Source organism: Halichoerus grypus, chromosome 10 (assembly GCF_964656455.1).
Source record: "Halichoerus grypus chromosome 10, mHalGry1.hap1.1, whole genome shotgun sequence".
In the NCBI taxonomy this organism is placed as follows: domain Eukaryota; kingdom Metazoa; phylum Chordata; class Mammalia; order Carnivora; family Phocidae; genus Halichoerus; species Halichoerus grypus.
In genome coordinates this window covers 59551173-59578944 of record NC_135721.1, presented here as the reverse complement: position 1 = coordinate 59578944, position 27772 = coordinate 59551173, and the positions used below count along the sequence as shown (strand labels likewise).

Here is a 27772-nt window from a genome sequence, read left to right as displayed (position 1 = left end):
GAATCTGCTCTAAATAAGTCTGTACTTGCCTCTCCACTGGGCTGCTGTGTGCTGAGTCAATAATGTATGGGTCGGGGGAAGCAGTCTCACCATTTAAATAAGAGGCCCCTTTGAAGACAAGAAGGAGTTCTGGTTAGAACACCACTTGGTAAGATAGTCAGTTCAGTTCCCTCACATTGACATCAAAGACACATAGGTGTTGGGCAATAAAGCCAGTCCAATGTACTGCATTAAAAACATACAAAACTCAAATACAGTAGATGCTCAATAAATGGTTTTGTAGTGAATAAGTGAATAAATCCTATTACCATGTGAATGAAACCCACATGACCATTCAAATTCTAGTTTTCCCCAGAGACCAATAAGGCTTTGATCAGGCAACCCTATTATAAGTGCTAATTATAGCCTAAAAGTGATTCCCAGCAAAGATGGTGAGTTCAAAAAGATCATCCCAAATATTAGAGCAACTGAACAATTGTTCAGAATATAATGCAAGATATTTCCATCATCTCCAGCAGTCTACATTATCAAATATCTTCCAAATAAACCAGTATCAAGAATCCACTATCAAAAGATTCATTTTTTAACACTGTTTTTTGAATCTGTACAAATCTGGTTTCCCAAAGGAGAGCACTTCTAAAGGAAAAATACTATCAGAACAACCAAAAACAAAAAGTATCTCAAACTTAATTCTCTTCTCCCCTCTTTGATTCCTTTTCTTTTAACTAGGGAATAATTTTTTTCAGGACATGTTTTTCACACCCAGTCACGCCCAATCGCAAAACAAGCCTCACCTATTTGCTTCTTTTGGCAGGGGGAGGGCTAAATAAGAGGAAAAGCAACATCACACACACACACACACACACACACACACACATACACACACACACACACACACACACACACCTGGTCTGACATTTTGTACAGCAAGTTTAAGCCCAATGTGATTTAAAACAATGTGAGTTAAAAACCTCTTAAAATTTGGGTTTATAATGGAAACGCTGACAGACTCTTAATTATAGCAGCCCTGCCAGACACTGCTATAATGAAATAGTTGTGCTTTCATTACTATAGAGGCACTATAGTTAAGGGTCTGTCAGTGTTTCTATTATAAACCTCAAGTTTAAGAGGTTTATAACTTAGGCTATTTAAATGGCACTGGGTGGAATTCAAGTTATCAGTCCAGATGTGAAGTTGTTTTATAAAAGACAGGATAACTCAGCTGAGAAAGCTTTTGGAGAACTCTCTCTCTCTCCCTTTCCCTCTTCCCCACCCCACTCCTTCCCTCTTATCCTCCTTCTCTTCCTCGTAGAACATCACAGAAATGATTTCTAGTGGTTTCAGATGGTCTTATTGCCAACTTCTAGCTATGACTTCACTGTCTAAAAGGAAATTTTATAGGCAGTTAGTCCTTTATTTGGACAAGTACTCTTTGCTGTTATTACAAGTTTTTATTATTTTATTATCCTAGAATATACATACAAACAGAGAGAGAGAGAGGGAGGGAGAGAGAGAAGGAGGAAGAGAGAGATGGAGAGAAACAACTAAAATTCAGACTATATATGAAGGAATGTTGCAACCTCAGATACATACACAGATGTATATATTCTGTGTTACATTCTGATAAAAAGTATAAATTTACCAAAGAGAAATAAAGCACTTAAGATCTTCTTTATCTATTCCATCAACTATGTGGTAAAAATAAAAGAGGTATTTACAACATCTTATTTCGGAAAGTTGTGTCTTCCTGGTATCAATTGATTTGCTCAGAAACTAGCAGTCAGCATTGAACTACCCAAGGACCACATATACACAAACATGAGATATTTCTCTGCTTGACTTTGTTCACAGATAAATGGAGGATGTACCTTGGATTATCTAATGGGTCAGAGTTGTGCAGTATGTTCTATTAACCTGGTATACCACCAATATAATATGTAATTAAAGTTTGCTAGTGAGGATGTGGCTGATTCTATCATAAGGAAAACAAGGATGGCAGGTGGTAATGGAGGTGATGGTGGTGGAGATTAGTGATGATCATGGGGGTGAGAGATAAGGATGGTGGTGGTTTCTCTAGTTAATATGTCCATGAGAGGGCAGTAAAAATGAGATGAAAGATGAAGGTAAAAAGCTCAAGCCCTTGCTGCTCCAATTCTTGTTGTTTTAGCTGTTCCATGAAGAGCAGGTGGTCGATGAGTTCAAAGGAAGTTTTTAAATGTGCCCCTCCCACACACACAGCAAGATGTGGCCGTGGCTGGGTATTGTTGGCAGGCCCTAAGGTCACTGACTTCATACTGAAGGACCCACCAAGAACAGTGTGGCCACCATGTCTGCATTCAGAAATCTTTTCACTTCCAGAAGAAGAGCAGTTTATTTTTCTCTGTTCCCTCTTATGGAAATCAGACCACCAAACCAGGCTATCAGGTATCATTACAGCCTTGATAATTCTCACCTCACAATAGCTTTAGTTGGTCTCTTCTGGCATTAGTTAGGTGACAAAACAGAAGTAGTCATCAAGACATGTCACCGAGCTCAAGTTCCTTCTCTGCCAATTTCTCATAAACCCCGCAAATGCCTAGCCCCACGACCACTCCAGATGTGTACCAACCCTTCCCAGAGATCACTGAATAGCTGGGACTATTCTGGTCCCTTTTCCAGAAATTAAGACACCTTTTTTTCCTAATAGTTAATCATCGGTATTTGTTTTTCCTGCCAAATTCAGCAAAAGGAAATTTTCTGGTAGAAAATGCCGATTCTTATTTCATCTTTCTTTGGCAGCCTGGTAGAGGATAAACAAATTTCTCTAGTCTCCCATTTCTCCTTGTATACAATTTGCCTGTTTTCTCTCTTTCTCTTAAAAAAAAAAATTCTTTGCACAAGGTCAATTATCTAAGCCTCCAGGTTCCTATAAAATGAAGAATCTGGTCCTAAGAATTGTTATTCTTTCTTTCTTATGGAGCACTGCACCAAGACATGAGACATGGTCCCTGCTCTTGGATGGCTTTTATTTTTAAGGCACGAGGATGTACATACACAGACACAAGCATATCACATTAGTTCATGAGTCACACACACCAAAGCCATACTGATGCACACTATTAGCCTTGCTTTATAGAGCTTTGGCTTCACATTGCTGATTTGAATAGTTCTAAACCTTTGGCAAGGACCTGTTTGAGGGAACACCGTGCTGGTCACTTCTGACACAAGATTTTTACTTTCTAGAGAAAGAACTTGTTTTCCCAGAAACAAGAATGGTTAATAATGAGGTCTGGTCATGAATATCTGTGATAATCTATTGTTTTCAATTTTTATGATGTTATAAAATAACTAGTTACTTTTGAGAAATGAGTTTTCTGTACTACATTTGTTTTGTAGGCAATATTATAGGCTATTTCTAGCATGCATTTGTGAAAGTATCCTTTTTTTTTTTTAAGATTTTATTTATTTATTAGAGAGCGAGCGAGAGAGAAACAGCATGAGAAGGGAGAGGGTCAGAGGGAGAAGCAGGCTCCCCGCTGAGCCGGGAGCCCGATGCGGGACTCGATCCCAGGACTCCGGGATCATGACCTGAGCCGAAGGCAGTCGCTTAACCAACTGAGCCACCCAGGTGCCCGGAAGTATCCTTTTTAAAATGACACTGTTTCACTTCCCTAACACAGAGTGGGCATTTAATACATTTCTTGAATCAAGGAATGAATTCCACAAATGCATTTTCCACAGATGCTGCTGCAGGTGAGAAAGATACAAGTATTTGTGTCTGCTCACTAATAAATTAAATATGAATACAGTGGAAAATTATATTATTTTACTTTTTAAATAGTTAAGAAGTATAGGCCATTTGCACTAACTGACACATTATAAACTGCGAGCCCATTTGTATCAGGTGGAAACAATTGCATGTCTCTCTGTGTATATTTCACATAATAACTTATGTCATAAAAACCTCACTCAGGTCCTGGATAGTTGGTGCTTATAGGGCAGAGCCTCTGTCATTTTCATCATCTCCCCCCACGCCCCCCAGCACAGAGTAGGACCTTAGGAAAATGTCTGGTACGTGAACAAAGACTTAGAAAGTAGACCAGTCAAACTTTCAGGAACTTCAAAATCCTATCTACCCTGGATTACAATGTCCTCTTCATTGTTCTCAGTTCTCAGATTTTGAAACGCAATAAAATATTCAAACAGCTCAAATCCAAGTGCATTGTAACACAGAGTAACTATGAGATTAATTCTGGAGCCCGATTCTTCACATACTACCTTCTTCAAACATCAAGGCCTGTTCTAGCTGGTTCTTATCTGAAGGAAGCAAGGCTCATAGAGCCTTATATTGGCACCCACCCTCTTACCTATTCCAAACAGTGATTTTATGTGGCCTTGCTCAGGGAACAAGGGAAATATCAGCATGTGCTTTTCACATAAGATGGAAAAAGAATCATGACCCTCTCCTCAAAAGATTGAATCTTGAACTCCAAGCTTAATTAGTAGATAAAAATACAAGATTAGTGGATTTTCAAAAGAAACTCCATTTGGGACTGTAAACATGAGGGGGGAAAGCATACATATTAATTATTTGAATATTAAGGAGTTTTGCTAAAGATTATAGGTCTTTTGCATGTGTTGATTTAAAGATTCTAGAAAATCTAAATATGCTCCTTTTACAACATGTTTTACAGGAAGTCAACTCTTCTTCATGGGAACCTGCAACTTTTAGTTTTTTTCTTTTATTTTAGCATAAATAAGTCACACTGAAAAGCAGCTGCAAACCAAAAAGGAACTACTCTTCAAAAAAAAAATTGATATAACTTTAGTTCTACTAACAGCTTTAGAATTCCAAAGCTGGATTGCTTTATTTCCACTGGTCTTCACATTTAAGTGTTTCAATCTCTTTAAAGCTAATGTGACAAAGAGAAAAATTTTAAGCTGAGTCCAGGCTTGTGTTTTTAGCTAATTTATCCTCAGTAAGACTAACATGATATCTTGTTTGTAGAAACATTCCAAGTTAATATACTTCTGACAATGCTAATAAGTTGTGATTCATTACTTCCAATTTTTAAATATTCTGGAAGGAAGACACTTTTCACTATGGGAGCTGAAAGGGGCAAAAGAGCCCTGATTTCTTTTCTTCCTTTTTTAGGGATTGGCCAGCAGCAAGTAAATAAATTTGAATCCTGAGGCATATATATATATATTTTTTTCCAACATAATACCAAATGCCTTAACATTGTGGATACACTAGCACTGAAATAATAAGATGACGGCAGTAATTATTTTAAGGAGAATTTCCCTAGCCAGAATAACAAACAAATATTTCGCCTAATGTTGCGCTGAAAAGTAGTACCTAAGTACACATACTGCTGTGGTGAGTAATGTGTGCGAAGAGAATCCTTCCGCCGGCATTTTGGGCATTTTTGTCACCACATACTACTGATAGCACATACTACTTTTACTACATGGCGTCTTTATTTTGTAAAGCCGAATTGCAGGAAAAATTATTTTCATCCCTGAGATTTCGATAGACACTTCGGGCTATCGAAAGGAAAGGACAGGCTACAGAGAAGGCTGTGTGTTGTGGAGTCCCACCATCAGTAAGGAGGTTTGCTGAGGATTGGGATAACGGCTCTTGGAGCCCTGTTCACTGGCCTTTTAAGAGGGAAGGAAATTAAGTACAATAGACTTGTGATAAAATCAGGATGAGGTCCTGATGAAGATCCATGGAAACCGAACGACTTGGAATTCACGTCTCAGCCCGCATATTCCTGTGTCCAGGTATTGCCAACTGAAGATGGCACGAAGCCTCTCACTGAACTAAAACCCCTAATCAAATATCACACGGACTGCCTCTTGGGCCTGAGGTGGAGATAACATTAGGTCTTTCTGAGCGTAATTTCAATTGTGATGCTTACTTTGGCAGAATGCTTTTCAGAGGTGAACAGAGTAACAGAAATCTGGCATCCAGAACCAAACACGCCTGAGTGGCCCATGTAGAGTTTCCCCAAAGAAGGTCAAAAAGGGCTGCGAGAAAAGGTGTATCAAAGGTATCCTTGGAACTCAGAGCCAATAAAAAGGAAACTATTCTCTTCTGAGACCTAATTAACTTTTATATCCAAAGCTACACTGCACATTTGTTCATTGCTTATGACTAGGACGAAGAAAATATATGTGCCATGGAACCAGGCTTTGAAATGATCTATTGGGTGGCTTTTCTGTGTCTGTAAGGAATTTTCTGTTCTTTAGAGGTATTCATTCAATGAATAAGTAAGTCTATGCTAATTTTTTTCTCAAGATGTTAAGTATTTTCCTATATCTATTTTCAAGGAATCAGGGACTTAGTCCAATAACTTCCAAAATATTCCCTTCAAATCCTAAAACAAAACCACAACAAAAATGTTCCAGAAACAAATTTCATGCTACAGGCTTTGCAAGGATTAGTCTCCTATTAGAGTCACTGTTCCTATATGATCCTTTTTCATGTTTTAAAGGAGGATATATATTTTTCTGTTACCTTTCCTGACTGTAAAGCAATCACAAGAACCTGCAGGAGGCACCATAAATATGCAAATTTCTGAGAGATAACTGTTTTCAGTGGCTATGCCTCCAAGTAGTCCGGGAAACAGGAGAGCTGGAGCTGCCTACTTCCAAGTAATTCGTATGTTGGTAGTGCCCCCTGCTGCAATCACAGGTTGTCCAAGAAAGGGAGAATAAAATGCAGAAGCATTTAGATCTGGTTAATATGTGAAATAAATGCCCACCACCCCTGCTCCAGTAATAACCATACCCCCATTCAGAGTTCCTTCTACCAGTCACAAATACACTTGAAACATTGTCCTCGGCCTAAAACTGGGAAGATTTCCTTTTATCTCAAAACCTTTAAAGATGCAGGTTACATAGGAATAGGTTTTATTTCTCAAAAAAACACACCACCCCAAGATCTGCCATCACATTTTTTAAAGAATGAAATATTTTAAGAATTTTCTGGAGGTTACCTAATGATAATAAATTCTGAATGAGAAGAATATCACACTACCCACTAGGAGATTGGAGTAGGCAGGGAAAAGTTAACGTGTTAACAGTGTGTAGAGCTATTATTCAGTTTTAAATGGCTTTATTTATTGAAGGAAAATTTTGTGGGACATTAACTCATAGGGTGGACTGGACATTTTGATATTCAAAAATAAAATGAAATAAAATAAACGAAACAACCAAGTTAGGAACATTGGAAAACGGATTGCAGTAGCTCTATAGTCACTCTGTTACAGATTTTCATATTAAGACTTTGTGGGGGGGGGGTGTCATAGAACAGAATAACACGATACATTTCAGACCTGTGCCGGTCTATTGAATACATAATATGCATTTTTAAATTGCCTGAATATATATTCACATGACAGAATCTAATGGGTTTAGGAGGAGCCCTCGCTCTTGATAAATCATAAAAACTGTTATAAACTTGTCTATCACATCAGGTCACACACACTTCTTTTAAAACTGTTTTTGTCTTGTTTAAATACTAGAATCAGAATACATAAAGGAAATTAAACCTAAAAAAGACAAAACCCTCAGTTAGGTATTAGAATCTCTAGATAGAGCCACCAAGGCAAGCCTTGATGACACAGATGCTTTTTCTGTTGGACACTCCCCAATCTTCCCCAACGCCCCAAAGTCCCCCACCCCCAAGCTTTGCTATTTTTTACCATCAGTTTCAGACCTGTAGGCTCTCTCCTAGTGTAAACATCTTACAGTGGCTTATGTACTGGAGTTTGAATTTCACCTTAGCTTCGCACTTCATTTCCATATTCAGATCTTCGCAGCTAGAGCACAGTAGAGGACTGAGGAAATTACCTATATAATTTTAGCAATGAGTCTGCCTTTATCTGCATCATCCAGGAATCTTGTATCCTCTCTGTGGAGCCCTGACCTGAGAGCCTGTGAGGAGAGAGAAGGAGAGGAACTGGTGGATATTAGTTACCAGGAAGAACTAATTAGAAATAGATCTTAATATTAAAGGTATCCATCTTTTCCTTACTCAAAACTTAAACAAGCTCCCATTATTCCATATGATGAGGAGAATTTTTAAGCTCCTGCTCTGGGCTTTATTGCTACAGAAGGTGAACTGTGAAAAAAAGAAAACCAGTGCACAAAACAGCGGTTGGGAATCGAAGCTCCTCTTTACCAGAACCCCTGCCATATATGTTCTGTCACTCACCTTCTAGACACTCAGTACAACCATTCAATCTATTGAATCAAGAGACTGTTTGATCTTATCTGCATCTGTGAGCTGACTGTCAACCTACTTAGGCTGCATATTAAATCATCTATAGTAGCTGTATCAAGCTGGGATGATCTGTTAATTCTAAATTTATTAACCCTTGGAGTGCAGTCATCATGTTTAATCTAGTGTAGCCCGCACTTATTTTACAAGACTAAATCCTTCTTTAAGATATGGCTGTGCTGTAGGTTAAAAACAGCTAATGTGGGTTTCATTACGATGATTGGGGGGAGAGACTGTCTGAAAAATGCTAGTGCGGCTACCTTAACAGGCTATGTATGTCTGGTCCCAAGCACTCTCCTAGGCTGGGTTTGCCTGTGAGATGAAATTTTCTCCAGAAACAGTTCTGTCTCTAAAAAGAATACAAAAGGAAAAAGAGGATGGGGAAGAAGTGGGAGAGGAGGAAGGCCTCTGACAGATTTCCAGGGGTCCAAAGCCAGAAAAACTGATTTCCATGGTAGTGTCAACCCCTAATGTAATGCCTGAGGAATAAATTTCCGAAGTCACACACCTGGCGGAAGAGGCTAACAAATTTCCTTAAGTGAGTCAAACTTCTTGGTCAGTAAAGATCACCTATTTCTGGATTGAATGGCTTTTTTTTTCACACACCCCCCTCCCAAAGAAGAATTCCAAGCAATTCAAAATATAAGGTAGTTCTGCTGAAAAGAGAAAAAAAATGTTCATTTAATATGTTAATCTGGTCTTCAGACAAAAGAAAAAAAAGGTATCCATCTCTTCTACTTGCCCATTACTGATGTTATCAACATATTCATAGCCTTTCTTTCAGACACAAACTACTAGGCATGCTCCCTTTTTTGGTAACCACGTGCCTGATATCTCTCTAATGTAGCCTAATAACAATTTTAGCATTCAGATGAAGCGATTTCATTCTGTGACTGCCTTTTCTATTAGATTTGATTTTGAGAAGCCCCAGTGGGTGCCTTCGAGGCAGAGATCTATCTGTGAGGCTGCTACCGACTCAATAGCAGCCTGGGCTAACCTTGACCTTTCCCGAGACCCCGCTCCATCTGGTGCCAGCCTGCTTTCCACACACACACACCCCCCCCTTTCTTGCTTCATAGTCAACATTGATCAAGGCAGAACGGAGCGCCTCGTCTCCTGGAAGGGCTGGGCAGGCTCAGGAGGACAGCACATTTCAGTATATGGAAATGATCAAGCTTCTTATGCAATCATAAATCTACATAGGAGTCTTGTGATTTGATATTTCATTCACCTCTAAAGATTTTTTTTCTCCCTCCCAACAGGGATTTATAAGCTCTGTAAGAGCTCCCGGACAACGGCTTTCCCCAACACCTGGAAATTATCAAGCTTGCTGCTTGCTGAATGATGCTAACAGCTCTAATGCTGCAAATTCATTTTTAACAACTCACTGGCTTTTATCTAGGATTTGTGTGTGTGTGTGTGTGTGTGTGCGCGCGTGTGCGTGTGTGTGCGCGCGCGCGCGCGTGTGCGCGTGCGCGCCCTTCCTTAAGAAAAATCTACCGAAGCAACGGACAGTATCAAAGACACCAAAATCAAATCCGACTGGAATATCCTACATCTCCACACCCATCTCCTTTATGTATTTGTAGATAGATTTTTTTTTTCTATCCGTGTATTCTGTCCCCTTTAACTGCTTAATAGGGGAGAGATAAAGAGGAAAAGAAGAGACTGAGGAAAAAAGAGAAAGAGAGAGTAAAGAGAGAGAGAGAGATGGAAAGATGCCAAACAGAGAGGTAACTGGATGTAACACTTGAATGGAGCTTGAAACCTACCTCTCCCTCCCCAGGCCACATTCCTCCTTTCCCCAAAACCCACCCAAATGGCTCCTTCTCAAATCACCCACTACGGTACACAGATGCCTCCTCTGCCTCACACTCTCTTTCTTTCCTCTTCTTCTGTCTGTTTCAGGGGCTGGGTGGTAAAGAGGCTGACTGAGGGGGAGTCACGTGGGCAGCCCGTGGGCAGCGGCGGCAGCAGCTCAAAAGAAATTGACTGACTGGCCGCTTGGGCGCATTTCAATATATGGAAATGACCAGAGGCTTCTGCAATAAATCAGCACTCAACACTTTGTCATTTTTCTAGTTCTGCTTCATTTTCCTATTTTCCTCTTCTTCTCACAGAAGCCTCATTTCTTGTATTTTACCCTCCTGCGTCTCTTCTCACCTGCAACCCTCCCCCACCCTCTCCAAATATTGGCGCATCCTCGCCAAACGCCACCCCCCCCCCACTTTCTGTTCTCTGGCTCCCCTGTAATTGGAAACATCCGGTCGACGACGATTGTTTTCTTTCCCTTTAATTTTTTTTTTTTTTCTAACAACATCGGGCAGTGTTTGCTGTAGTGCCTCAGATTTTCTTCAACCACAGGCGCCCGGGATGCGCTCACTCAGTCCTCAAGACCCGGACCTCAAGCCCCTTGTGATGAAGAAAAAAGAAAGACGCGGTCCTCTTCTCACCTTTCTCCATCCCAGCGCCCGCTCCCACCCTCGAGGAGTTCCCTTAGCAAACTTAAAAGAATATCAGAAGCAACTTGTGCCATGAAATGCCCGGGATAGCGCTAGGGGGTAGCCAGAAGAAAAGGGAGGGATGTAGTGGGAATCTACGTGGGTTTGCAGGTTCCTGCTTTTCTTTTGCAGATCTGTGGTGCCCTCCACCTAACCCTGCCCCTATGCCTCGGGTCTTTTTTGAACTAAAGCAGCGCATCCCTGCAATCTGCAATTACTCCGGATGTTTCTCAGGAGCTCAACACAGCCTGAATTTCGTGGCGCTTACAAAAGCGAAATTAGCAAAACCCCATTACCGCGCCGGTTTCTGTGTTGTTTTGTTTTGTTTTGTTTTTAAGTTGGGTGCAGAAGCAACCATTACCTAGCTTCCTCCACCCCCTCTCGCGGCTCCTACTTGAGATTTCTAATCTTTCAACTTGGGACTCTCTCTTGTCACTGGGCAGCCTCTCTTTTTTCTTTCGCTTGGATCTGGGAACAATAGGCATGTAAAGGGTCAGTGGGCATCACCCTATAAAGCTCAGAACCTAATTAATTTTATTAAAGGAGGATCTGTTTATGCAATATGACAGCCTGGGGGAATTAACCATTTGAGGACACAGACGCTGTTCAGGCACCAGAGACTGCCTTTTCACATCATAAGCTTATACTTCCTGCCCCATTTGATGCTGGGCGGCACCGTGATCCGGGTCTGGTTTTTTGTTTGACCTTGTGAAGAGCTTGTCTAAACCCGGGGTTCTGCACAATTCGAGGGACGCCCAGAAAATCCATATATTCCCACAGCCAGATGACAGTTGAAGTGCCCACCCATTCACACTTAGCTGCAGTGACAGCTCAAAAGGTCTCACTATTGGGAATGTGGGGGGTGAACCTCTCCACCGCGACCTAAAGTGGATATTTGGAAATATTCTACTTGGAAATCAAATTGTATGAAATCCAATATGCTTTCTCAACAGCAAAGAAAAATGTAACCGTTTTAAGTTGTTATTTTTTATTTTTTCCTGCCACTCTGGTAATTTGAAATACATTTTTAATAACCTCCTGAAAAAAAAAAAAACAATTTAATAGTTCAGACATATTGTTCTTTGACTTGATATCCCTGTGTATTCCTTAATTGCCCAAAGTTTATTTCATTTATAAAGGCTAACTTTATGTCTCCTGGGAATTCTAATGTCATAGTTGGTTTTTTTTTTTAATCATCACCTTGGATTTTGTTCAACAGGGATCTAGAAATGTATAGCATATGTATAGAAATAGATATGATAAAATATTCAAGAGCTCTCTGAAGGAAAATGTGCTTGAAAATAACCCCCTCTTTTATGGAATTTGTTTTGATTTAGATCTATAGATAGTAAAAAGAATGAAAGAAACTGTGAATTACACTGAATATAAGATGTTTATCACTTTAATATTACACTTCCTAGCTTCCATATTACAGAGCTTTAGAATACTCCCAAACTTTCAGATTGAAGCTCTGCCTTATACGGTCTGAGGTTTGTCTGGAAAGACCTGCCAGCACATGCCAGCTAAAAATGAGTGTCAATTAATAATAATAAAAAAGATCCCTTATTCCTACACTCATGTAATTTAACAGGTTTGCAGAGGAACATAGGATGACAACAGTTGTGAGAACATTCCAATATATGCAGTTCTAACAGCTTTCATTCTAAGACGGCAAAGCTTCCTAAAATAGAATGGCTTAACATTTCTTTTTTATATTAAAAGTCCAATCTACACTTCACATAAAATGTTTTTTTATCACAAAAATATTTGTCTCTAACAAAATGCACTTTTTGTTCTACCAAAAAAGCAAACATCTTGAAACAGATTCTCCCAGCTTTTTACAGCTCCCCATTGCAATTTTCTGTACTATTTTCAACTGCCCCCTCCCCCTTATGAGATACTCTGAACACTGGAATAAAAATAATTACAATTGAAATACTGAACTAGAATGTCCTGTTTCCCAATATTGCTAACAAATTCTCTAATTCTTAAACTGCTCTCTGTTGGAACTCGGCAAATTGGGGAACTTACACTGATATTTCTAAGTGCAGTTTGTTGTTTTAAAAACATATTGTACTGATTAATAAAAATGTGAAATAATTTGAGTTACAAATTTTGAACTACAAATCGCCATCTGCTCAAATGGGGAAAAACCAAAAATTGCCGAATATATTTTCTCACCTCTTTTTTTCATGATAACATAAACAACATTCCTGAATAATTAAAAAAAGAAACTGACTACACTTAATGCATTTTTATAGTTCAACAACTGCTTGGTGAGTCCACCTTCTTAAACGTGCAATTATTTTTTTTCTTAATTACTTACATATGTTCTATCAGAAGATGCAGGTTCTCATGCTTTCCTGCATATTGTACAAATCTGTTTAGCTCTATCCATTAGATTACAAGCAAGCCCCTGGGTTGATGGGGTAAAGTAGACTGCAATGTGCAGTAACCCCAACTTGGTCATAGACGCCAACTATGTCAGAGACCTGTGAGAACACTCACAGTATCCTCTGAGGGTAGGGAGAAAATGAAACAAATTTCCATGAACCCAGACCTGGAGGGAAAAGGGGTAACCCATCAAATAGAGACATAAATACAACAAAGTATGATAAACAATTTAGCTTATTACTTGTGGGAAAGAAAGCTGGCGGGTAGATCTGCCATCCATGGCTTCTGAAAGCAATTGTTGACGGCCCGTCACACAGGATCCAATGGAATTTACTATTCTACCAGCAGAAACCGTGAAAAATCATCTAGGATGGACAGAGTTGTTGGCTTTCAAGCAAGGAAGAGGATAAGCAGGAATCATCAGGGCAAGGAGTCGAACAGGAGATCCAACACAGAGTTGAATGTACTGCTGTTTAAACCATATCCCAGGCTCAGACATGACAGATAAGCACGTTGATTTTTAATCATCCTAAGAATAAAGAATTCCAATTCTGTTCAGTTAATCATAGAATACTATGATCACTTTTCTTTTTCCTTTCTTTTTTGTTTTTTCTTTTCTTAAACCCTGACTGCTCTGGGGCAGGGGGTGGGAGGGGAAGTGCCCTCTTTTATTGTACAGAGACATTTGCACCATGATCTCAAAGCCTAAACTTCCTAAGTGGTGTCTGCGTTTATGGGACTGTGTCAGGCAGAGGGAAGAATGGGCCAAATCTGTCCAGGTTCAGTGCAGGTAAAAGTCAGGCTGTGAATCCCCAGGCCCCAGGAAGGATGGAGAAGTTGCTTTCATCCCGTTGGAATGAGATGGAAGGGCATGAAGAACGGGCTCCAGATAACCCTCAACATCAGCTGCTTTCTCTCTCTTTCTCCTCCAAGTGTGATTCCTGGGACACAGCAGCTGTTGCTTTTGTTTCGTTTTGCTTTTGATTCATAACCGATCTCTCTAATTTATAGAATATTGAATGCTGTGCATGATGTGAAGTAGGCAGGCCTCTTATTTAGAGTCACTGTAATACCAGGTCTTTTGTCTACCACACCCAGGCTCCTGTACCGAGGGTGTAGGGGACTGAAGACAAATTAAAAAAAACAAAAAAACAGGGACACATGGGTGGCTCAGTCGGTTGAGTGTCTGCCTTCGGCTCAGGTCATGATCCCAGGGTCCTGGGATCGAGTCCCGCGTAGGGCTCCCTGCTCAGTGGGGAGCCTGCTTCTCACTCTCCCTCTGCCTGCCACTCTCTCTCTGTCAAATAAACAAATAAAATCTTAAAAAAAAAAAGTTTCATGTCCCCATGTCCTCAAGTGCTTCACAGTCCAGGGGAGAAATTGACACACATGTGGCCACAAAACAAGTCAGACTGAGGATAGGAAATAAAGAAGAGATCAAGGAGGGGCTCCCAAAGCAGGGGATTGCTCAGTTCCTGGGGAAGGGCGAGTAGGGCTCTTGTTGGTGGGAAGATGTGGGAAGAACACTCAGGGAGGAAGGACTGGCCTGAGCCAAGACCAGGCACACAAACAGGAGTGGTGAGTTTGGGGCTGCAGTTCACTTGGTGTAGCTAGAGCATAGAGTGGTGTGGCCGGAAGATGTCTGGAGAGAGAGGTCGGGGCAAGTTTGGAAGGGGCCTCGAATGTCAAGCTTCACAGTCTTGACCGAATTCCATAAGCAGCGGAAAACCATTTGAGGCTTTTGAGAAGGGTGGGGGTGACATGCTCTTTGGAGAAATAAAACCTGGAGGCAATTTGGAGGATGGCTTGAAGCAAGTTGTTCTCTGCCATTGAACCTATTTTCCCGTTCGCCAATCTGCAGAAGAAGAGGTCCATATGCAAATGACGCAACTTGGATGGAACATTACCGTGGCTTTCTCCTTCATAATTGAAGATGATGCTCTCGACAGTGATTTCTATTTACATGCACAGGATGACTGACTTTCGAAATCTTCACATATAAAAATCTGTTCTTTGAATGCTTCTATATTTGAAATCTTAATGTCAAGAATCTAATTTGCCTTTCCCCGTGTGAGTCCCAAAAGTTTTTACCTCCAACCCTTACTCCTTCCCCTGACCCAGTCTGCCAAAAAGGAAGACCCAAACTCATGAAGGAAACCTCTCTTTTCTATCTGGAAAGAATAAAGAGCGGAAGGTATCTAAGCCTTTGAACCACCCAATCATATTTATTCAGCATCCACTATATGCACAGCCCTTTGCTAAACCTCCTTTAAAAAATGAACCCAAACACAGATTTTAAGGAAACAGGATGAATAATACAGGCTATTATCCATTTTTTTAAACCCTAAAATCAAATAACTGGAGAGTAGCTATTGTTATCTGATCACTGGTCAAATGGTGCTCTGGTTTTTAGCACAACATTCCTAGTGGAGCAAAGCTGAGTTCTGTAAATTAAAAACCCTTTAAAATTAGATTCTGTCTTTACAGGGCTGGAGAGACCAATTTATAGAACTTTGACTATGAGGTTTCATGGCTTTTGTTTTATTTCTCTAGTTCCGCCCAGTAGAAAATACCAGTATGAAAAATGGGACACCATGCTGAATTTCAAATAGCCTTCTGCTAATTAGCAAATTACCCTGTCTCATCATAAGGGCTGCCAGCATTGTTTCAATACGGGTCTGCTAATATTCCATTCTGAAGGCCCTAATTTAAAAATCTTGTATCTTGGCTGCTAAAATCACTGCAGGCTGAATCTTGTCAAACAGGAGGAGACTTTGTTTTCCAGTCCTGGACATGGAGCATAATGGTGTCATTTTAAAATGCCTGGAATGTGTGTGTGTGTGTGGAGGTGGGGGAGAGACAAGAAAATTGTCTTTAAATGCTTTCCTTTCAGCACACCTTCACTGTGATCCCAGATCAGAACCTAGTTCTCTTGAGATTGAAGACTTGCTTTGACATTTTCAGTGAGGAAAATCTCAAGTAACCCATATGGATTTCTCATGCAGGATTTAGCCAAAATATATATTTATATGAGATTTAAACAAAGGCGTTTCTATTGTAACATTTACAATTATTATCGGTTTCTCTGTTAAATTTTGTGTTTTGGTTTAAATTAAACCTACTGTCAATAAGAATGAGCAAAAAGTGTGGATTCCAGTTATGTAAACACATATTCATATGTGTATTAGCAAATTTAACATAATACATTAAAATATACAGTATGTCCACTTTAACATCAAAAGTGAATAATTATGGTCTGACTTTTGAAAAATGCTAGGAGGAAAATCAGACTTACATCCATAATTCCATTTGCAACTATTCCATTGTGACTTGGTATTATTTTTATATGGTTCCCTACTTCAAATATCAGATAGTAGAAGATTTCATTCATCTTACGTATCATATATACCATAGTGTCAAGGCCAAATGCAAAAGAGGATAGCCTGAGAAAGCATTGAGCCTGAACCCTAGAACATCAGGTTTCACTTTCTCTGTTTAGGGTATTATTTTAATGTAGATTGGTGTATGGATACGGTATTATTCAAAGGAAGTGATACTTATAAAAAGCTATATCCCTCGGTAACAACTTAACTCAGAAAATTAGTCTCAGTCTTTTATTTTTCTTTTTTTGCTAGCTGTACTTTCAAAAGTGGTATATGTTTTAGGCAACTTCTGTTTAAATGTAAAAGCTGATTAATCCCTTGAGTTATTCTTCTTTAAATTACAGACCCATAAGTGTTGCTTTTCATCCTTGGCAAAAATTAAAAAGTATCAACTTAAAATTTAAACCCATCTCTATCTAAGAAACAAGTTTAATAGTTTACAGTATATGGCAATTTAAGTGTGATGACTACTTCTGGGCTCTGTAAGCATTCATTAGCTTACTTTCCTCCCGTTAGCTTGCAATAAAAATAATAATATTTGCCATTTAGTAGGGGCTTTTCACCCTCAAAGTGTTTTACAGGCATCAAGTGGTTTATTTATTAATAATCTATGTTTCTGCTTAATAAACTAGATTTCTATTTACAATCAAAGGGAAAATTAGAAAATGTTCTGCATGTGGTAAGTAAAAGGAGTTGCTAACAGACTATCAAATTACCTATTTATTTTGCCCTGCCCATTATAATTAGATAACTTTCTGCCAGCCAATTAAAAATGTCAAGGTCCTAGGCAATGAAGTATAGAAGTCTGTTTCATGTCTGTTTGTTTTTCTGATTTGGGAGGAAGTAGGTTTTTTTCAAAGTTTTTACCCCTCAATTTACTCATGTAAAAGAAAACTTGGCTTCAGATACTATAGATTAGACATCAAAGAGATTTCTTTTCATTTGGATTTATAAGAACATATCAGCAGCTCCGTTCTAGAGCGGGAGCGGGGAGCCCCTAGAACTCCTAGGCTATCAGCTCAGAGGCCCTGGCTTGGGTTCTGTTCCAACCAGAGTAGGAACTGCAAACAGATATTTTAAAGACCCAAGGCCTCCAGGACATTTGAATTTTGCAGTCTTCAGCTCTGGCTTCAGGACGGTGGGTGTGTGTGGGTAGGGGTTAGCACTGTACCTCAGTAGGTGACCTCGACAGGGAAAATCAAACAAACTGGCCTGGGGGTGAAGGAGGGTGGTGTTAAATGACATCCATAAACTCAGACATAATGCACCTCTAATACATCTTCACACTGTTTTTCAAATTGACCTTCTCATCTCAAGATATGCTCTTCCCTAAAAAGGAATGTTTAGTTAGAACCACTTATGCGTGTATTTGGACTTGGCCATATAGAATTCTCCTGAGGAGCATTGGAAATGTTTGCAGGTTTCAGGAAATTCCTTTGAGAAGGCACAGAGTAAAACGAAGGTATAGACTGGTCTACCAAGAGGTTTAAAATGGCTCAGTGTCCGGCAACTGAAATGTATAAACAGCAGACAACCCCCGCACATTAGGAAACACGTTGTGTTGGCACTGTGTGCTCTCTCTTAAGGCTTAGAGATGATTAGGATAATAGGATATTACCTTACGTGCCGTGATACTTTACAATTTTTACAGTATTTTCGCATGCACTCTCTTTTTCAATTAAGTATACTTTCATCTCTTTTCACATTGATTTTGGCTTGTTTGCTCTTTAATATTTTTGTTGTGTTTCTTCTAACTGATAAGAATGGAGTAGTGTAAACATCCCCCTCGCATGTTTGCACAATGCCGCCTTGTTATAATTAAATGTATTTTTCAAAGGTCTCTAAGCCAGCCATAAAAATTTGCTCAAAGCTCAGTTTGAAATGTTAGGGTCTGCTCCTGCGGGTGAATTCTTTCAAACACCATTAAGAATCTGAATTTTGATCATTTGAAAACATATACTCTGGAAACAAACCCTCGGAGAGGATTTCTATTTCACAAAGCGATTTGGTCCACCTCCCACTATTATTTGTGCAAAGAATGGATGTGTTCAGAAGTTAATTTTGGTCCTTTTAAATGGCTGAACAGAAGTGCATGAGGTAGAAATAGGCCTTCTGATTCACCTTCAGTTTTAAAAGCGCTAATTTCTGCCTTCTGAGGGCCTTTAGAACAACTTGTCCCCATCTTTGGCATCAGAGAGCGACTTCCCAGTGAGAGGGGACGAGACAGAGAGAGAGAGAGAGCCACCCCCCTCACCCTGTATGCGTGCCTCCCACCTGAAGGAGGCAGAGACTTCTTGGCGAAATCACCACAGACAGGACAGCAGTGAAGGGACACCACTATGTCACAGTGCCTTCTGATGAACACCCAGCGACTGTATCTCCTCACGGCAGGACCCTAACTCACCTTTACCAGTCCCGTGGAGACAGAAGACTAAGTGGCCAAGAGGACTCACCTCTCTCTCAGAAAGCCATTTGCTCCCTCATCCCTCATCTCTTTCCAAAATCAGCATTCATACAAAATAGAATTGCGGAAGTTGGCCAGGAATGGGAACGAAATCGCAATTCAATTGCTTTTTCTTTTTCTTTTTTTCACATTTTGTAAAATAATGGCAATAAATTAAATAATCAAAATATTTAGCTGTGTAAACTGGCTCCTGCCACTTGCGCGGTTACTTCTTTTCATGAGGAAGGTTGCTTTACATACCAATAGGTGTTTTTAAAATTATCTCAATGTCTATTTAGACATGCTGCTCCAGGAAGGTCTTCTGTTTTTTTCAGTTGAAATTAATATTTGCTAATAAAAGAACTGTCAGGGCTTTGAAGTAAACATTCATTTATGTACCCAAAAGAACAGAACGGCACCAGGTTTGATCTGTGCACTGTGCCTCCATCCCAGTCCGTCAGCGATCAGCATGGCGGCCGCACTGGCCGGAGCTGGGCAGCAAGCTCCAGAGGACGGGGAGCTACCTCCTTGAACAAGGGACACAGAATATCGAATTCATTCCTTTTACCAGCCCTGTATGCTCCTAGCAAAAACAAAGGCAGTGTGTGGGCTGGATTCTGCATTTACTCATAAAGTTTAAGGTGTTGGCTATAAGAACGACTGTCAAAAGGCGTTTGTACCATAACCCATGAGAATTAAGCAGGGGGGAGACTCCAGAGGAAAAACTCAATCTCACACCTACTACATTTATCTATTTCAGGCATAAATGGATTCTAAAATTTTGTGGCTTGAAAAAAAAAAAGTTCAGTGAACACAGCAGAAACTGCAACGCTGAGACATTTCAACCTAGAGACCTGGATGCTCCGATCAGATGGTGGAGCCTCCCTGGGCATGTTTACAGTCATAGTCCATATCACGCACCACTGATGGGATTATCAGCCAGGAGCGGCACCCCAAAGGCACCTGGACCTTAACTTCTCTTCTCAGGCCTTCTCTCCTGCCCCTGCCTTCCTTCCTCAGGAAGGCCCAGGCAATAATTAGGAAAAAAGACCCGAGATTTTTAATACTTTTCAAGGATTACCAAGTCAATTACTTAGAGGGAGAAAAATAAAGGGGAACTAGTTGAGCATCGCATGCTAGGGCACATTCAATTCAAACAGCTCCCAGGGAGTTAAAATTCTCTCTATATAGCGAACAGTGGGTGCCTACATGTCGCTGGCAAACCCACAGCAGTTTAAGGCAATATTTTGGTCAGCAGGTGTAGACCCCAAATGAACAGTGGTTTAAGACCTGGATTGTGAGAGGCAGACATGTGCCAAAATTAGAAAAGCATTCTCTGGCTATTATTTAACATTCTACATATGTGAGATACAGAATGAAAGAATGAGAATTATCTTAAAATCCCTGCTAAAGCAGGGCCTGCTTTCTCAAGGCAATCTCAAGCTTTAGTAGTTCAGACAGATTCTCTAGCTGACAATTAATATTAATGGGTAGATTTCACAATGTGGCATTATCACACGGGAGATGGGTGGGCACACCATCTGGGTTTTGGCAGGTATTAGATGTAATCAAAGGGATTACGTGGCTCAGGGAGAAATAGAAAACCTTGGTTTTGTTTAGTCTCTTGCCTCTTTTGTTTGGACGCAGCTCTAGGTGTGCTTAACTATTTTCCCCCTTGTCCTTTATTTGTGGTTGGGAACATCTCCAGGGGAAAAACAAAACAAAACAAAAAGGGATGGACAACCCACAAAGATAGCTTGGATATGGTATCACAACCCATTTTCCCTTATCAGAAAAAAATCGTCAAATATTTATTGAATGTCTACTCCGGGCAAGGAGCCCTGCCAGGAGACCTCCACCAGTTCTCCCTCTACCAAGATGTCAGCATCCACAGGTCGATCTCTGGATACTTTAGAATAGGTTGAAGGGCACGCCGAATCCGCAAAGATAATACAAGATTTCTTGGTCCATCTTTGCCCCTCCCCCCATTTACCTCCACCACACACACACACACACACACACACACCCCAATGTTACTTAAAAGATCAAAAGGAAGCATCCACCTCAGATTTTAGAATCCACAGCATTGGATTGCTATTGGAAATGTTCAATAAACTAGACCAGGGAACCTATTGAGGTGTACATGTTTTTTTTTTTTTTTTTTTTTAGATTTTATTTATTTATTTGACAGAGAGAGACACAGCGAGAGAGGGAACACAAGCAGGGAGAGTGGGAGAGGGAGAAGCAGGCTTCCCTCAGAGCAGGGAGCCTGATGCGGGGCTCGATCCCAGGACCCCGGGATCATGACCTGAGCCGAAGGCAGACGCTTAACGACTGAGCCACCCAGGCACCCCGAGGTGTACATGTTTATGTTCAATAAAAATGAATGGAAGTTGGGGCACCTGGGTGGCTCAGTCGTTAAGCATCTGCCTTCGGCTCAGGTCATGATCCCAGGGTCCTGGAATTGAGCCCCGCATCGGGCTCCCTGCTCGGTGGGAAGGCTGCTTCTCCCTCTCCCACTCCCCCTGCTTGTGTTCCCTCTCTCGCTGTGTCTCTCCCTGTCAAATAAATAAATAAAAATTAAAAAAAAAAAATGAATGGAAGTTATCTACTGGTTTACACTCTTGGAGGAGACGGGTGATTAGGCAGTTTCGGGCGGCGGTAACTTGTGAATTTTACATTTCACTACCTCCTTGAACATAAAAAGGACGATGATGAGTGAGAAGTCGATTTGCAACCTAAGACATTCTGCCCATGAAGAAACACTTCTAATCCTCCAGTTTCCCTATCAGGGAATGTCTTCTATCCCACAGATACATGCTCTCCTAACCCACAATGATACTGTCTTACCATCTTTGTTCAATATTTATCACATATCCAGGGAGTACAGCAGCAACATAACCCCAACAGCCACTGGCCGGTGATGCAGGCACAGGCCCTCCTCCCGGCCTGGTTACAAGCACACAGGACTAAAGAAGAACCTAAGTTCTATCCAAGTTCTGTCCAAGTTGTTTCTGGGTTTGATTAACTTGTCGCAGGAAGCCCAGCATGTGAGAGGTGTATGCTCAGTCACATGACAGGGATTATGTCCCCCAATTTTCTCTAAATACAGATCAAAGTTGGGCCAGTCCCACTTGCAATAGTAGCAAGGTCTTTTAAAGAGTCCTGTCCTCTTCACCTTTTTTCCCAGGTCACCTTACCCTGCACAGAGCTCACCCCCTACTCATCTCCCCAAACAGCCAGAATAAACTCAACCAACACCGCTTTTTCTTTCTCCCAGGCCAGCTACTTCCAGGCATCTTTTCAGGTGCAACAAGCACACGCTCCATCCTTTTTGTGAATCTTTATAAAATTTTGCTGTTAACAGCATAACTACATATTCAACCGCCCAGATGAACTTGAGTCCTTAAAGCTGCATGGTCTAAAGGGGGCGGCTATGTACCTACACACATGCAAGCACACGCGGCTACTCTAAGTTCATTAAAATTAAATACAATTAAAAATTCAGTTCTTCAGCCACACTTCAAGCACTCAACAGTTACATGTGGCTCATGGCTACCAAAGACTGGACCGTGAAGATACAGTTCATTTCCATCATCACAGAAAGTTCTATGGGATCGCGGGACTAGAGGACAAGAGAGGAGGTAAGTTTTCCTGGACCCTGCAGACAAGAGCTCGGGAGCCAGACCCAGGCGCTCACTAGTTTCCACTTAAATCTAAATGCTAGTACTTCCCCTGCGTTTGTGACACCCAGGCCCTACAGCGTTTCAACTGGGGAGACATGGCCGTGGTGAAAAACCTCCACAGAGCGGAATTCTGGGGCAAATTCTTTGCTAAGGGGTGGAAGGGGAGGGAAGCTTCCTGGGCAGGCGTTTGGGTCCCACTCGGGCGCTGCCAGCTTCTTGCCCTTAACCCAAGCTCCAGCCAGGCCAAGCTTCCGAGCGTGGGAGCCGGGTCGGGACGCGGGCGGACGCCCACCGGCGCCGCCTGCGCCCGGCGTCCTCTCGCCCGTCCTTCAGCACAAGGGCGGGCAGCGCAGGACAAAGGCTCAGGCGGCAGCTGCCTGGATCGGCTCGCAAGGGGCGGCCACGGCCACCCGGAGCGCCAGCCGCCTCCGCCGCCCGGCGGGGGAGGCCCGGCGCCCGCCTTTGTCTGCGCCACCGCGGAGGGCCGGGTCCGCAGGAAGCGCGCGCCATCGTGCGGCCGGAGCTGGGCACTGCACCCCCGGAGGCGCGGCGCGACCTTCGCGCGGCCGGAACCGCCGAGCTTGGCCGGAATCCTCGCGGGGCCGGCGGTGTCCTCGCGACGGCGACTGCTTCAGCGGCTCGCGTGCGTTCTGCTAGGTGTGCTGTGCGTGAGGTAAACAGATCACTCTTCTAGTAAAGGCCTCTGGGGCAATGCCAACAGAAAAAGTAGACGGAAGTGGACGTACTTGTCCATGGAGAATGAATAAAAATAATCCAGTCAGATCAAGAATCCTTGTTAGTACAGTTGCTTGCGTATGTGTGGAGTATCTCTGAAGCGTCACAGAAGCAGCTGGTGTAGTACTTGCCCGGTGACCTAAGACAGCCGCGTGTCTAGGGAACAAACGTGAAAGGGTGGCTCCTGATTCTTCCGACTCTTGTGCCAAAGGCATGTGTTTCCTGTTCAAAACGAAAGCGTCTAGTAATATAAAGAAAGATACGTTTAATAAAATGTGCAAATATTGCCGGAGCCAAAGACTGAGGAAATAGTTAAACACGCCAGCTTCCTGCCCTCTGGGGAGCCAGAGTCTACACAGACAAGCCAACAAGTCACAGAAAGGGAGTTAACCCACATGTCCGATGGCCGTTGGTCAAGCACAGGTTTTCCTGCGTTGAGTGAGCCTGTTCAGCAGGTGAGGCTCTTGCCGTCTTGCTCGGTGGGGTGCAAAATGTATCTGGCTGTTGTCTTCACTTTGTTGACCAGACGCCTCTTACATGGTTTTTGCCTCAGAAAGCGCTTCACTGGGGAAGATAAGCAGAAAAGGAGCCTTTACCCCCCGGCTTACTTTAGAAGGCAGGGATAGAGTTGAAGCTCTAAGAAATGATGCTCTATCTCTTTCCAACTCAGTCTTCTCTCCTAAACCTCCAGCTCCATCTTCCAGCATGGATTCCAACAAATTTAACCTACGAGGTCATTTAGCAAGTTAGAATTGGTTACAGTTAAGCTTCCAATCCCCTCAGCCTTGATTCTGTCACATATTTGCTGAATTGGGCCTTGTGACATGGACGCAGACAAGCCTGGCCCCCAAGACCATTAAATCTGGCCGAGGAGTCAAGGCATATGCACCAGACCAGTAGAGCTCTTCCAGGCGGGGACCACACCAGCAACCTCTTGGTGATCCCAGGGCCCAGTCTAATTTCGTTGAACTAAACTCTAAGTTTGTTCTTTATTTACCCTGGAAGTGCTCCGTGAGGTCAAAGAAACGATGGGACAGGCAGATCAGCTTCCCTGCAGTTGGGCTGGACAGAGTATGTTGGGCAGCAGGGCTGGCTTCAGGGTCTGAATGAGTCTCTCCTGATTATAAAGAAGACTTAATCTCCATGCAAAGTGGAAACAGCTAGAGTCCTGAGAGCAGAGATTGCAGAGAGAAGGCCTCACCCAGGAGAGAATCCAGCTGGGCTGGGAAAGCATGACTTCGGGCTGAGCAGAGGGGTGTGTGTGTGTGTGTGTGCGCACGCGCACGCATCGCCAGTGTGTCTGGGTCTGGGCGGTGAGCGCTCAGGAACCCTGCTTCACCAAACCAACCTGCTGGGAGCAAATGGCCTGATTTGGGGAGCAGGTGAGTGAGAACTTCTTGAGTCACAGTCTCTACTGCTTTGTTTCCATCCCCCAGATACAAGTTCCAAAAACGCAAAACCTAACCCCCCATCCCTCTCCTGGAGCTCTGACAAATCACAAGCAGGAGGGGCTTGGCAGGACAGTGAGAACCTGATCAGCATTTCCTTCACAGCGAGGGAAAGCACTACAGATGTACCCGAGCACTGCATGAGGCACAAGGTAGGTGAGCTGGTTTTCCTGTTTTCTTCTTAGAACTCAAGGTGGGTGCATCCTTGCCCTTTCTCTGCTCCTGCCACAAGATCTCTCGTGGACCTGCCTTGGTCCTGCTTCCGGTGGGATAGACAAAAGGAATTAGTAACGGTTAAGGAGCCCACTGCCTGGAAAATCGGCCTAGCCAACTGGAATGTATTGATAATCTAAACCATCCACGTGGGGAAGGGGACCAAGTCAACATGGAGCAGCTTCAGATTCAGGTCCATTTCTTGAGTACCCGCCCAGTACCCACCCAGTGTCCTGCACTGTGCTGAGCACTTGCAGGCAGGGAATCATCTTCCATTTTGTTTATTGGGATTCCTGTGACCTAACAGGGTGGCAGTGGACCCCACTCTCTCCATAGCTCTGGAGAAGACAGCATTGCCACAGCACAGTCAGGGTTTGGTTGGACAGCATCCTTGGAAATTGCTTACTGATCAGGTCTTTCACCTTGTAAGAAGTTAAGATGCCTCTTGCCTCAACTGATTGGAGGCCGATTGGACACACCAGGAGCCAGAGACGTCCTCCAGCTCCTTATCCACCCCCCATACGGCCTTGCCTTCTTTCCCCTCAAAAAAGATTGCTGTCATTGGCTCCTTGAGGAAGACTTAGGCCTTGGTGCCTGTCTTCCCAGTGGGAAAGCCCTTTGCCCTCTCAATGGGGGAGCCATGAAGCTTCCAAGCCTTGCCTTGGGCTCCCCTTGGGCGTCTGGCTCGTGGGAGGCAGAGGTTGGTGAGAATTAATTGTAAAGTGCATTGAGAGGCACAAATGAAAACCAGTCCCGCGGCGGAGAGATTATTACTGTTGGCAATTTGGGTTTTCTGAAATAGCTCTTAGGATTATGACTGTGGCAGCCCAAACCCCAGAGGTGAGCTCAAGGCTGATAGATTTTCGGAGTGGCCCCGTTTTGCTGCAGCCTTCCAGCTTCCCCTCCCTTCAGGGCGGGGTTGAGAGACAGTGAGGGGCCTGGGCTGGGAAGCTCTGTCCCCTCCGAAGGCTGCAGATGCCAGAGCAGCTAAAGGCTGACCCCCACGTTCTTGAGAGAGGGTCCCCGGACTCCCCGGCATAATTTCCTTCTCACTTCACCGTTGCGTCCCTGTCTGAAATGGCAGGTGACCTAAGTGGGAGCGGTGTGCAAATTGATTTGGAGGCGATCGATGGCTCGGGGCGCGGCCCGGGCTCGCTGCCGTGTCCCTGACCCTCTCCGAATCGATTCACACACCGTTCCTTCTCAGCGCACCTGCCACGTCGGATGGAGGACGCGTGAAGTGAGAAGAAAATTACGTGTTGTTAGGCCTCCGCGGCCACCGCGCCCTCTCCTCCCGGCCCCCCACCGCATTGCAGGCCGCCGCCACTGGCCTCGGGTTTCGGAGAGCCCTCTCCCCGTGTGCGCGCGGAGATACAGCCGGGGAGGCAGCCGCACCACCACTTGGAAGCCTCCGATCCAGGCAACCAAGAAGCTTGCCCTCTCCCCCAACGCATGGCTTCTAAGGCATCTGCACAGAGCTTTACTCTCTCTCAAGATCATTGTGGACCAACTTGTAAACAGACCACTTCCTTGGCGGGCCCGGAGTCACTGGATACTTGAATTCCATTCATTTGAATATATTCACTCACCCATTTCCACAAGCCTCAGTGGAACCCCCAGCGAGTGTCCAGCACCTACCAGAGATCAGGCCTGCTCCGCAACATTCTGAATTATCGCCACTGCAATCTGCTGGGAAGAAAACAGAGTGTGCCCACAGGTGCACCCGAGGATAGTCCAAACCACCATAGAGAAAGAGAATGAGTAAAATAATCGGAAGATTCCTGTAGCTATTTAACACAGTCCTCATCCACCTACGTCAGTCTGTCAGCCCCCTAATTGTTGGTTACTGGCCTGCTAGGAGATGAGGAGCTTGCACCAGACTGTAAATAGACTGTGTCACTAAGCGGTTTTTTCATCGCAACACTTTCTCAGTGAAGGAAGCAGTGCATTTTACATTCTGCGGCAGACAGTTCCTGGATCGGCATTTTGGGTCAGGACCAATCTATCCCTTAGTCACAGCAGGCACACTGCCTCAGCCCCACAATAACGTTAGGGACCGGGGTAGCCTGAATAATACCCCTCACCCCAGATGTCCACATCCTAATTTCCAGAACCTGTAGAGATTACACAGCAAAAGAAACTTTGTGGGTGTGATGACATTAAGGATTTTGAGATGGGGAAATTATTCCGGATTATCTGGGTGGGCCCAAAATAATCCCAAAGCTCCTTAGAAGCGGGAGGTGGGAGGGGAAGAGTCAGAGAAGGAGACGTGCTGATGGAAACAGAGTTCAGAGTCAGGGAGAGGTTTCAAGATGTTAATCTGCTGGCTTTGAAGATGGAAGAAGAGGCCACAAGCAAAGGAATGTGGACAGCTTCGAGAAGCTCGACAAAGCTGACATGGCTTCTCCCTGATTGTCTCGAGGAGCGACCAGACCTGCTAACAACTTGATTCCAGCCCAGGGAGATGGATTTTGGACTTCTGACAACCAGAATTGTAAGATAATCAACTTTTCCCCAAAGGCAAAAGTGTCAGGGGCCCACTAAAGTCATAAGCAACCTTGATTCAAGTAGCACTGATCATGAGGACCCCCCTCCTTTAGCAATTCTAGACCTATAAGACCCATAAGAAAGTACAATCTGAAGCAGAACTAAACAATCCATTTGACCACTGATCTTGAAACAGCCATTCTGGCTGCTTAT

The 27772-nt window shown here is 43.0% G+C and overlaps 1 long non-coding RNA gene across 1 annotated transcript; it reads right to left on the bottom strand.

Moving 5' to 3' along the window:
- Window positions 1–28: 28 nt before the first annotated feature.
- LOC118526041 (uncharacterized) lies at window positions 29–27772 on the bottom strand. Its single transcript, XR_004912441.2, has 2 exons — window positions 26711–27772; window positions 29–108 (listed from the first exon to the last, which is right to left on the bottom strand). It is a non-coding gene; the product is annotated as an uncharacterized LOC118526041 (long non-coding RNA).